Source organism: Elaeis guineensis, chromosome 6, assembly GCF_000442705.2.
Source record: "Elaeis guineensis isolate ETL-2024a chromosome 6, EG11, whole genome shotgun sequence".
NCBI classification, from domain to species: Eukaryota; Viridiplantae; Streptophyta; class Magnoliopsida; order Arecales; family Arecaceae; genus Elaeis; species Elaeis guineensis.
In genome coordinates, this window is record NC_025998.2 from 52,060,894 (window position 1) to 52,073,910 (window position 13,017).

Sequence of the window (13,017 nt, forward strand, 5' to 3'; positions counted from 1 at the left end):
CCACCACCTTGGCCCAAGAGAGAATCCAAGGTTCTTCCTTTGCTAGTAGAGTAGCTTGTTTCGAAGTTTTTTCTTCTAGGATAATGTTGATATTTGTTGCAATTTGATGTTCCAGATATTTTATAAAAAAGTGGCTCATCCGAAGCTCTCTACATTCATTAAAACTCATAGTTGGTTAAATCTATCTGAGGAGTATTTAATTGTTTCCTTAGCAGGAATCTAAGTTTAAAAGTGGGGCTCAGCATGGAATTTTAATTTCACCATAAATTTGATGGAATTTGCTCTTTGTATATATGCATTAATAGCTTATTAATTTGCAGAAAATTAAGATGGTTTTTTTGTTATGCTGTAATATAGAACAACTATACCTGCAGTGTTATGTTTTAGGCATGTTCTTGATTCATTACAGGTTTAATTTTTAATAGGAAAGTACTCATCACATTGATAGTGTTCTTCTATCTCTAAAACATTTTTTGATGATTAGTAAAATTAACATATGCTTTAGTGATTGAACAAGCAAGTGTGGTCCCTTCGACATTAGACCTCACAAACAAAAGGGACATGTAATAGTTCTTATAGTTTGCATCACCAACATTAGTTACTCTCTAAATATCCAAGTTTTCATGCAAAACTATATTCATTGCTCAAATTTACTCCACATGAACCAACACCATCTCCTAGTTCTAGTGAGATGGCATCAATGATTATGAGACAAACAAAGAAGCCAAAATGAAATTATTGTTCAGTTTCTATTGTTTACAAAATCATATATTAATAATATTCTCCTTTCATTTTATAGATTCAGGCCAGCTGAATATTTGGCCCAAATAAGTAATTTGGGCTGGTTTGATTGGGTCTTTGGCCTTAAATTTTAAAACATTTTCAGTCCTAAGCCCAGTCTGAAGCCTAAAAAAATATTTCAAACCAGACTCAGGTAGGGGTGTGGCCCAGCCCAGCCTGATCCATTTCTAACTCTAATGAGGAGGAGAAAAAGATGAGGAGGAAGCAGATGACATGGAGAAATGCATAGAGGTAGATGGAGCTACCATGGAGGAGGAAAACTAAGTGAGAAGAAAGGGGAGGAGGAATAAGGAGGGAGAAAGAGCGATGACGGAGGAGGACGGGATCGATCAGAGAGAAAGGAGGGAGGAGGTGGAGGTAAGAGTATTTTTATCATTTTATAAAATAAAGATATTATGTGATAATTACGTGATATTATTTCGTTAATGGAGATAGACGGCTGGACTACATTAGAATATATTGATAACTAGAAGGGATAGTTTGATATTTTTTAAAATACATAGCACATAAGTGAAATTAGACTAAAATTAAGGAGGTATTTCTATAATTTTTTTTTCTCCTTCCTTCTATCTTAAAAACCTTTACTTATTTAAGCATCGAAGGATTTGGTTGAAACCATTAGGCGAGCCTTCATTTGTTTGTTGGGATTCAGATGTACAATAGAAGGTTGAATTTTAAATTTTTAACAAAGGAATTCAACAATTGATTACATTTGATCCAAACCCCAAATCCAAAATCATCTTGATGATTATAATTTAACATAAACCAAAAGCAATTAAATAAGAGAAGAAATATACCTCCAAGACGATCTTGGATTGCTTGCTACTTGATTTTTCCATATGACACCCAAGTGTGTGCCCTCCAACAGTGATCCATCCTCAATTCTTTTTCTTAAGTCTCTTCACAAGAAAATCAGCATGCCCTCTTTCTTTTCTTTCTCACTTTGCCAAGAACTTTTCCTAACATGAAAACCCTTAAGAAACTTGGGCAGTCCAACTCTTCAACGTAAGGCACTTAGGTGTGAATCATCTTTTTCATTGTTGGTGTTTATATATGTATCTTTGATTGTATCAATTAGGTGATATGTATCCATCATAGAAGATAAATTAGGTAACAAAATACTATAGTTCATTATATCTAGACCTTTATTGCTCTATATATAGAGTCTCTTTTAGAAAATATGAAAAATATACAATTATATTCATCTCAATATTGTCTTTCTAAATTCTTTAGCTACCATCTCTCTAAATTCTTCAACATTGTATCAGAGCCTATGTCCTAAGCGTAAGAAAAAATCTTCCGTGGACTCTTTCAGTGCAATTACTCTTCTCAAGCACCATCCTTGAAGTTGATCAATGATAACATGTGTCATCCACGTCATCACCCCTTGGCACATGTCAATCCCCCGTTGGCTCTTCTTTACCATGTTTTACTTATTGATTCATGGACTGCTTCGTTGAACTTTATGCATTCGCATTTGGTTGTCATTTCTTGGTCCTACCATCTTTCTCACAATGGCTCAACAAGATGTCACTCAACCGATCAGTACTATTTTGGATGGTACAAACTACACATTTTGGGTTCAGGGTATGTGCAATTTTCTCAAGGGATGCAAACTCTGGTGTTATGTCATGGTGATTTTCAAGAACCTATCAGATAGGATACTAAGACTGAGGAGGCTTATAAAATCCTTCTTGAAGAATGGGACAGTAATAATCATAAAATTATCTCATAGTTTAGTAACACCTCTGTGCGATCTATTAGATAACAATTTGATCATTTTGACATTGCTAAAGAGGCATGAGATTTTTTTGCTCAACGATATTCTACTACTAACACTGTATCTTGCTTGCAATACTTGAATATTTTGCATCGTATGCAACAGTAATCAGTTTAGTCCATCTCTGACTTTTATTTCAAAATTTCTTATATCTGGGATCAACTAGCTTTGTCTGAACAAAAGTGATAGTGTATTCATGATGCTACTATTTTCTACAAATTTCATGATGAGTTGCATTTGTATCAGTTTATTACTATAGTACATAATGATTATGAAAATATTAAAACTAACTTACTACACCATGACCCATTGCCTAGCCTTGATAAGGCTGTTGTGGAACTAATTGCTGAGGAGACCTGAAGAAGTACTATACATGTTTCTTTTAATTTTGTTCTAGCTACACCATCTTATCCTGCATTGGCTATTGTATCTATTTCTTACAAATATTGTAAGAAAAAGGGGCACACTACTCAACAATATTGAAAATTGAAAAATAAGAAAAAGTGTGAACAAGAGAAAGATGAATAGTTCATTGGTTCTCGACGCCCTCCACAGCATCCTGCTGCTGCAGCTCATAGTTTAGATGATACAAAAGTTGAGGAGTCATCTGATATATCCAACCTCTCTAGAGCTGATCTTGAAAGTATTGTCAATTAGGTTCTATCTCGTGCAAACCTGTAATTTTTTGCTTTCTCAATCACATCAGATAATTCTTCTTGGCTATTTGATTCAGCATGCTACAATTACATGACTTTTGATTCATCTTGTTTTTCATCTAAAACACTTATCTCAAATGTTCCACCTATACAAACTGATGATGGATCACTTATAAATATTAGTCATATGGGCTCTATCCATCCACCACACTTATCTATTCCTGACACATATTTTATTCCAAAATTATCCATGAACCTACTTCTATTGGCCAAATATGCGATCTTGATTTTGACATTTTCTTCTCACATAAGGGTGTTGTTTTGCAGGATTCACTGACCAAAAGGATTATTGGGACAGGCCATAAAATTGGACAATTATTTGAGCTTACATCTATACAACTCTAACATGGTCTTTCTTTAGCTGCTGTGGTTAAATCTGGTTGAAAATCTCTTGGTGATTGTTGTTCTTGTTTAGGCCATGCTTCCAAAACTAAACTTAAGACTTCAGTATCTAGTGAAAAATTAGGCAAAGTTGTTTTAAATAATTTTGATTGTCTTGCTTGTCAACTTAGCAAACAACTAGCTTTACTTTTTAATTAAAGCAATTCTTTTGCTTCTGCACCATTTGATCTTATTCATTCTGACACATGGGGACCATTTACTATTCCTTCAATGGGAGGATCTCACTATTTTGTTATATTTATTGATGACTTTTTCCAATTTACTTATATTTATTTAATGCATAACAGGTCTGAACTAGATGATATATATAGTGATTTTTGTACCATGATCAAAACACAATTTTCCTATAACATTAAAGTTTTAAGATCTAATAATACACTAAGACAAACAGTCTGCAATGTTTGATATTCTTAAACAGAATGGTATTGTTTCTCATTCTTCATGTCCTAGCACTTCACAACCAAATGATTGGATAGAACGCAAACTTAGACACATTCTTGATACTGTGCATACCTTGCTTATATCCACTTGTGTTCCTGAACAATTTTGGGGAGAAGCTACTCTCGCTGTTGTTTACACCATAAATCGAGTTCCTTCTTAGGTTACTACTAGTCAGTCTCCTTATGAGCATCAATATGGTACCTCTCCTAATTACCTTAATGTCAAAACTTTTGGTTGTACATGTTTTGTTCTTCTTCAATTACATGAACACAATAAATTGGAACCACGCTCTAGATTATATTATTTTCTAGGGTATGGTATAGAACATAAAGGCTATCATTGTTATGATCTTGTTTGCAAATGTCTTTGAGTCTCTTGTCATGTTATTTTTTGGAAAAACACAATATTTTCTAGTATCTCCAAGTTTAGTGTTGACTTTAATTTTGAAAATTCAATTTTTACCAATCCCAATGTTAAATTATTCCTTGAATATGATGAAGAGACTGTAGTCACTAAAACTCAAATACCTACCACTATAGCTTCTCCTAATGTTCTAGACAGTTAGATGAATCTCCTGATCAGCCTTTGTTATAGGTATACCCTCTTCCAATTCTCATTTTTTTGACCATTATCCTATCCGAAATAGAACTCGAAATGTTAGGCTTGATGGTTTTCATGTTTATTCTACCCTTGCCACCCTTCATGAACCCTACTCTTTTCATGAAGCCTCTTCTAACCCTCTATGGCAGCATGTATTGAAAGAAGAATATAATGCTTTAGAGAAAAATTAAACTTGAGACTTCGTTGACTTACCTCAAGAAAAAACTCCAGTTGGATGCAAATGGGTGTATAAGATCAAGATCAAATTTGATGGAAGTATTGCATACTACAAAGCTTGCTTGGAAGTAAAAAGATTTACTCATGAGTATGGTATAGATTATGAGGAGACTTTTGCTCCTATGGCACATATTGTCATTATGAGAGCTCTCATTATAGTTGCTGTAGTTCGTCAATGGTCTATTTTTCAGATGGATGTTAAAAATATATTTCTTGATGGTGATCTTAAAGAAGAGATTTATATACAGCCTTCACCTTGGCTGGATCATTCTTCCAATAAAGTGTTAGAAAATGGATAGGGTTGCATGCATAGATTTCAAAATATTTTTAAAATAGTAGTGGAAACGATCTAGGTTAAACTCTTTAACCCCACATGCAATAGATCTAATCTATATCTACCCGAGTGTTGGGTCTAAGATATACATATAATTTGAAATTAAAATAGAAAAATTGAGATCAGATCTCAATATCTTGCGTGGGTTGAAATACACCACAATCGATAATCCTAGATCTGAAGGTTTTTGAGCCGTATACGTGTTCGACCTCTATAGGTATCCACCGGGATCAATCTTGAATCTTTCTTCTTGTTATGAATCTATTTTCTCCAAGATGAATCTCAGTCTTTTGGATCTTAGATCAACTCTTGATTTTTGACCACGATCTCAATGCTTGAACTGTGGCCTTTCTCCCTGTTCTTTACTATAGATGAGATCATCCTCAACTCAGACGTATGGGAAGATGGAATGCCCAATCCTTGGGTGTTGAAAAGAGAGGAGGAAGAGAAGATGGTGAGGAGATGGAGAGAGGATTTGAATTTACAATTCAATATTTTGAAATCCTAGGAGACCATATCTTAAATAGATATTTTCTTGATTCCAAATCAATTTCTAATCAATCTAAAAAGGCTAGTTCTTATCATATAAGGTTTCTTACCATTTTGATCTAATTTTTTCTTAAGAAAACTAGACCCAATTGGAAAGGTCCTCACCACATATGGCAAGTAGATGGGGCACCCCACAATCCATAAGGTAGGTAGAGTGGGCACCCTCATCAAATGGGGCAAGTAGTTGGGGTGCCAACTCTTGACGCCCCTTAGGGTTTTATGCACACAAGAGAGGGGGCGTTGCCCCTCTCTCTCCTTCCATGCCAAGGCAAAAGAGGGGGCGGGCCTCTCTCTCTTCTTATGCCCACTCCAAGGGGTTTGCATCCCTTGGACTTTCCAAAAAGGGAGGCATGCACCTCCTTTCTTCTTTCCAATTATTCCATGCCACTGAAGGAAATAATGAAGGAGAAAATAAGGAGATTTGTTTGCCAACTAATTGGCTTGATCCAATCCTTTTGGATCCTCAAATAGGTGCCCCTCTAAATCCAAATCAAAATAGATCTAGTTAAGGTTCAAGGCTATAGACTTGATCCAATCCTTATCTAACAAGAAATTGAAGTCTAGAAAAAAATTGAGTTTAACCATATGCTAGCATGGTTCTCCTAAACCCAATAGGATTTTACTAAATCATAACCCAATTGAAACTTCACAAGCTCAATTGATTAATCCAAGATTAAATCCCTTAATGTGTGACCCCATAGGGTCCATTCTATCTAGTAGTGAGATATATTATGTTGGAAAATATGTCTTAAAGTCAATCATCTAAGTAGTAGATGATTAGAATTAGTATATAAATTATCTAATAATAATAGTTATTTAGCAGGTTCATCATAAAAGTTCTATCTTCCTTAATTGAACTCCTAAATTATGATGAAGTCCTTAGAACCACAATCAATTGATAAAGGAGAATTTATCGGATGGTTCTTAAATTATTCATGACCAAATGATAAGTTATTAACAAGGATGATAACTTATTAAGTGTAGGTCGCTGTATGCCATATGCGTTGGTTGTCCTCGTAACCAAGTGGTGTGGAGACACTGGCATGGCATCCAAATGAGATGTAGGAATACATCTGCACAGAACGTGACCAATGTAACACTACTGTCAAGAGTAGCTAGCTAAGGCCAATAGGTATAAGTATTCCTCCGACCTGAGATCACCACGGTGACTTGCAAGCAACTCACTGTGCTTTGGTGTCAGACTGCCTGTATTTTTAATATAGGTTCAAAAGATTTCTGGGTACAGTCAAGTACTTGTGAAGTCGGTGTGTGAGTCAAGATGGGATTGACCATTTTTGATTAACTTCAGAAAGAGAATGTCTCACTGTATTTTAATTTAGCAAAACCTAGGCCTGGATAATCCTCGTGAGGAGTCACGAGATTTGCAAAATTTTGAGACATAATAGAGATGACTTGTATTAGTGTTGACAGTATACTCGAAGTCATCTTGAGTATTATTAGTCAAAAGGATGAATTATACGGTAACCATGGGTCAGAATTCTTAGAATATTGCTTTGCATACATTCGACCTATCTGGACGTTGAGAACCATTGCTAGATGGTTACTTCGATTGGTACAGAAATTGATTTCTATGCTATCGGCTTAGGTTCGAACCTATAGGATCACACACATAAAAAGTTGTAACCTAATCAGATGGTTAATCGACGATTGAGAATCATTCTAAGGTTAAACGATCAATGTGATTGATGTTTGGCCTAATGCAAGTGTTGCAGGAGGATCCATTAGCAATTGGATTGCTAATTGGCTCAATCTGATTGAGCAATTAGACTGAGATCAAGTCTAATTAAATTTTATTTAATTAAAATTAGTTTGGACTTAATTAGATTAAGTCTAATTGATTTATTGGATAAGCCAGTTGCAAGGGAGAACAAGTCCCTGTTTGACTAGGACTTGTATGCACCTAATTTCTAATTAAGTTAGGATTTAAATCAGAATTAAATATGATTTAATCTGATTTAATTAGACTTTTATTTAGACTAAGATCATCATATATTAGGTTACAATTAATTTAGATTGGGTTCAAAGAGTTTGACCTAGTCTACATGAGAATCCTAGACTAGGATTCCATCTTCTCCCTTGCGCCACCTAAGAAAGCCCATGCCCACATATTTATTTTTATATATTTTTTCTATGATATCCATATCTAAAGAATGTAATCTCACACCACTTATTCTAGAGATATGAATCAAATTTGATTTGATTTATTATGGAAAGTGATATGGGTTTATTATGGAAAGTGGTTTGGGTTTATTTCCTTTTTGAAAAAGTCTCTCTTCACAAAAACTCCTCTCCCCTCTCTTGCACCAACTTTCTCCATGCCTACCTTCTCTTTATGATGCCTCTTTTGTGCATGATTTCCTCATCTCCACACAGAAAATAAGGGAAGGGGCGTCCAAGAGTTGGATGCCCCATAGTTTCCTTGTTTGACTAGGTCTTTTGACCTACTCTACCTTATATATTGGTGCCTCCTATATGATGATTTAAGGAAGTCAAAAATTTGTAGTTTTTTTTCATAAAAAAAGTAGAGAAGAAAGAGGATGGCATGGGTGTTTTGAGGTGCCAATTTTCTTAGAGGAGAGTCTTCTATCAAGACATCAAAAGTGGATGTCTTGTAGAGACAAAAGGTAAGAGAAAAGATTGTCTTCTCTTATTATTTTCCTTTCAGTTTATTTTCTCTTTACTTTTGTACTTTTATATGATAAAATTATGAGAGAGAAAGAGGGATGGCATGATGGATTTATGCTCCAATGAGTTGGGATATGGTGATCTGATTTTGGACATGATATGATCATGTCCTGATGAGAGAAGAAGAAGAAAAGAAGGTCTTCTCTTAAGGTTTCTTTTAGAACCCTTCTTCTCCATCAATCATGAGATTTTTCTATGAGAAAAATCAGATAACATAAGATCTAAAAGTTTAAAAAATATCTAGAGAAGAAGATCTCTTCATGTCCTAGCATAGAGATGTTCTCAGGACATCAATCGTTGATATCCTGAAAGAGAAGATCTGTCTTCTCTTAGGACCTTTTCTATTATATATTATTTCTGATTTTAGGAAGGTCAAAAGGTTTGACTTCTTCTTCATTCCTCTTCATATTCTTCATCTCTTAAAATATCCAAGAGATCCAAAGAATATTTTTAGATTAACCATCCGGAGGGATCTGCAAGAAGCTAGTACTTTAAGCGGATCTTCGTTCGATGAACCTCCGATTTTGTTGCAGCCTCATGTGGATCTCCTGTAGAGGCTGGATATGTATGTAGCTCCAAAGGCAATAAAAAAAATCAACCATGGAGTTCTCGACCCGCACGAAGGTAAGAGATCTGATCTCTTCTCTTACATAGATGTGATCTAGGTTTTAGATCTAAAATTATTTTAGATCTAGGGTATTGATTTGATCAATACCAAAGCCTTTATTTGTTAACTTATAAATACAATATGACATGTTATAGATCCTAGTTGTAGGGTTTAGTAATCTGATTACATGCATTTGTAGATTAGATTGTTTAATTTACATATTCTGCTGCGTTACATTTCAAAAATATTTTGAAATTCATGCATGAAATCCTGTACTTTTTTCATCAGTGGTATCAGAGTCAGATTCTTTTATAACATGTTCATGATTGTATTAAAATAAATATAAAAAATAAAATAATGATCGCACGGACTGTAGGTTGGCCTGCTGTAAGGTTTATCCCTTACAGTGCAAAGGTTGTCCTGGTATATTGCGATCTAGAAAATTAAAAGGTTTAAATAAATCTTGTCATGAATATTTAGATTAAGTCTATTTTATTTCATAAATTTTTATATAATGTACATTGATTAAAATTAGCCAAGAACAGGATCTTACGAAGGTTCTGTTTGCTGATCGAGCCGACGCTCTCAAAAATCCGACCGACTCGACCAGCATGCCAGCTCGACTGAAAAGTTGGCTGAATTATTTTTTTGACTGATTTTAATTATTTTAACATACAATTAGTGTTTGTTACTGAAATAAGCTGACCCATTTTTGAAATGAGTTGACCTATTTAGTGAAACAACACTAGATTGTATTAAACCTTTCAAAAGTTGAAAATGGTTTTCGAAATGCCGAACCCCAACCCACAGTTATGAACTTAATTAAAAGAATTAAGTGATTGTTTAGGATCTAGGTTTGTGATTTAAAGATCCTAAGACAATTTCATAAAACATGGGTTAAAGGGTAATGGGTTAGCTTTGATCAGGTCATTAACTGGGTTAGACCTAGGGTTAGATTAAATATGGACTAAGTTAAAAAATTGATCAAATCTAATTAAAAGTTAATTAGGATTAGATCATTTCTATAGATCACTTCAATAGTTGTAGTTGATCAAAGTCTATATATCTAACAAATGGACACTGATCGTGGCTCAGCAGTTGAGCCCGAGTCTTTACGCAGACCAAATCAAAATTGATAAACCAGTTGGTGTCTAAGATAAACCAGATTGATGATTTTTAATTGGCAGCCCACTTACCTGACTATTTCTTATGGTGTCTAAGGCAAGCTTTGGCAGACCCTCCCACCGATTATACTTACCTGGCCAATGTGGTTAATCAAGTCTTGATTAGGTTGCTCATTGATTCATGCTAACCCATGTCACATAGGAAATCAATGAGTCTGATTTCATTCAGTGAGACTGATCTAGGTGCCCATGGACCAAAATTGATCCTAGTCCTTGTTAATGACTGGAAAAGTCAGTGGGAGGACTTGACTTGGTGAAGTCAATGGGAGCAAATTGGTCCATATCCTTTCTATCCTTAAATCACTAATAATTTTAAATTCTTTAAAATTATTAGGTCCTTAAAATGATAAAGTTATGGAGATAATTGAGTCATAGCCTCCCATTAAGGTGTTTGATAATGGGTCCATTAACTCAATAATCATTGCAGACCCAAAGGCCTGGTGCTTGTTGACTAATGGAATTATCACTCATCATATGATGACTTGAAAGTGCCTCTCTAATGGTGGTTAGGTTGGCCAACCAAAGTTGGGCTTAATCATTCATTGGTTAGATGCATCAAGTATGGTCATGTTAATGGTTGGACCTAACCGGATCCTTACAGTGGAGGCCAAAGTCTACTGATTAGGATTTTGGAGAAAAATTAAATTACTAGAAGTTATTTAGAGAAATAATTGATTAATGACCTACCCATAGATGCAGATGGATTGGCCGACCAAAGTCGGACTTATGTGTAGTCTATGTGGATTCTAGTACCTACTAAAAAATTAAAGTAATTCTCCAAATTGGAGGTAGAGGCTACCAATTTGAATAAAATAGTGGGAGAATCTTGAGACTAAAATCTAAGTCTGTAGGCTTAAAATAATTCATATATATTAGGTCATTGTTCTCTTTTCTCAAAATAAGGCTAAACCTTATTTGCTCCAATCGTTGTTAGACAGTGATGACTTATAGGCCCCAACTTCGTTAATTAGTATCGAAAGTTGAATTTGATTCAGTACTATGAATGGGTTCGTATTAGGGCTTCTTAGTCCAGTCAAAATAATTAGTCCAAAATTGATCCAAATCAGGCATGTTGCTTCTACTGTTAGAAGCAGAGTCATAGGAAGAAGAATTGTCTTGCTTCCCTTGACCATAATAAGCTGAACAAGAGAAAGGAGCAGGAGTTGCTTATCAAGAATGTTATATAATAACACCTTAAAGTTTCTCTATGTAGTTCTACTACCTAGGTATTAGATACCATGGTCTTATGCAATTTATTGCTAGGACTACAAGTAAGTAGAATGTTTGAAAATGGTGAGAGATTCTTGAATGTTAAGGATGGAAGTCTTATTCCAATCCTAACTTTAAAAATTGTAGAGCTTATTTTCAAATATTATCATTTAGAGTAATTGTTACTATTGTCCATTGTTTATGATGAATGTAATCTTTGTTGACCTTTTGGCCAAAAATGATCATCATTCATTAATAAAGAAAGATTATTATGGTATTATTATGAATAATGTTACAATAATACATGGACAATAAGGAAATGACATTTAACATTTACACAGCCTGTTAAGTGTAATGTACACACCCAAGTTAGATAATATCATGAATGTCTATCTTTGGCATTATAGGCTTAGTCACCTTGATAAGAACAGGATAAACAGATTAGCTTGAGAGAGAAACCTCGACATCAATGATTGTGAATCATTGATAGCCTGTGAGTCTTGTTTTCTTGAAAAGATGACAAAGTCACCTTTTAATGGAAAAGGTGAAAGAGCTGATAAAGTTCTAAGCTCATACATCGTGATGTATGTGGACTTGTGAACTTAAGTGCCAGAGAAAGATATTAATATTTCATTATAGACGATCTATCTGGGCATGGATGCGTCTGGCCTGAATCATTTGAAATGTTCAAATGATTCAATAATAAAAGATTGAAACAAACTAGATAAGGTGTTAGAACTCTTCGATCAGATCGAGGAGGCGAATACTTATCCAGTGAGTTTATGACATATCTAGGAGAGAATTGGATTTTCTCTCAGTAGATTCTTTTTCAGAACACAGTGTATCTGAAAGGAGAAGTTGAACTTTATTAGATATGGTTCAATCCACGATAGGGTTCACTTCTCTGTCTGTTTCAGGATTGTGCTCTTGTGTGATTACCTGTTTTACTCTAAAAATATACTGAGTAAGTCTGTTGTGTAGATTCCATATGAGATATGGATCAGGCTTAGACCTAGACTCTCTCACCTTTGGGTTTGGAGTTGATCGGCCTATGTCAAAGGTTTGCATACAGATAAACTTGGTTCTTGGTCCAATAGGTGTTTAAGGGTTACTAATTCTATCATGCTGAAGAACATAAGATGCTCATCAACAGTAGGGCATTCCTTTTGGAAAGGAGTTCCTTAGAGAAGGAACTGATGCCTATCAAGTTGAACTTGAAAGTTTGACTGGTAGAAAATAAACCGAAATAATCTAGTAAATCTACAGAATCGGATTTGATTAGATCAAACTCGGAGCCCATTAAAGTAACACCTTTAAGGAGATCTGGTAGAGTATCGCGTTAGCCAGACAAACACTTCAGTGTCTAGGTCTAGGACGGTGATCCTATTGAGCTTGATGAGATTAACAAGGATCTAATCACTTATAGAGATGCAATGCAGTGGTCTAACTCT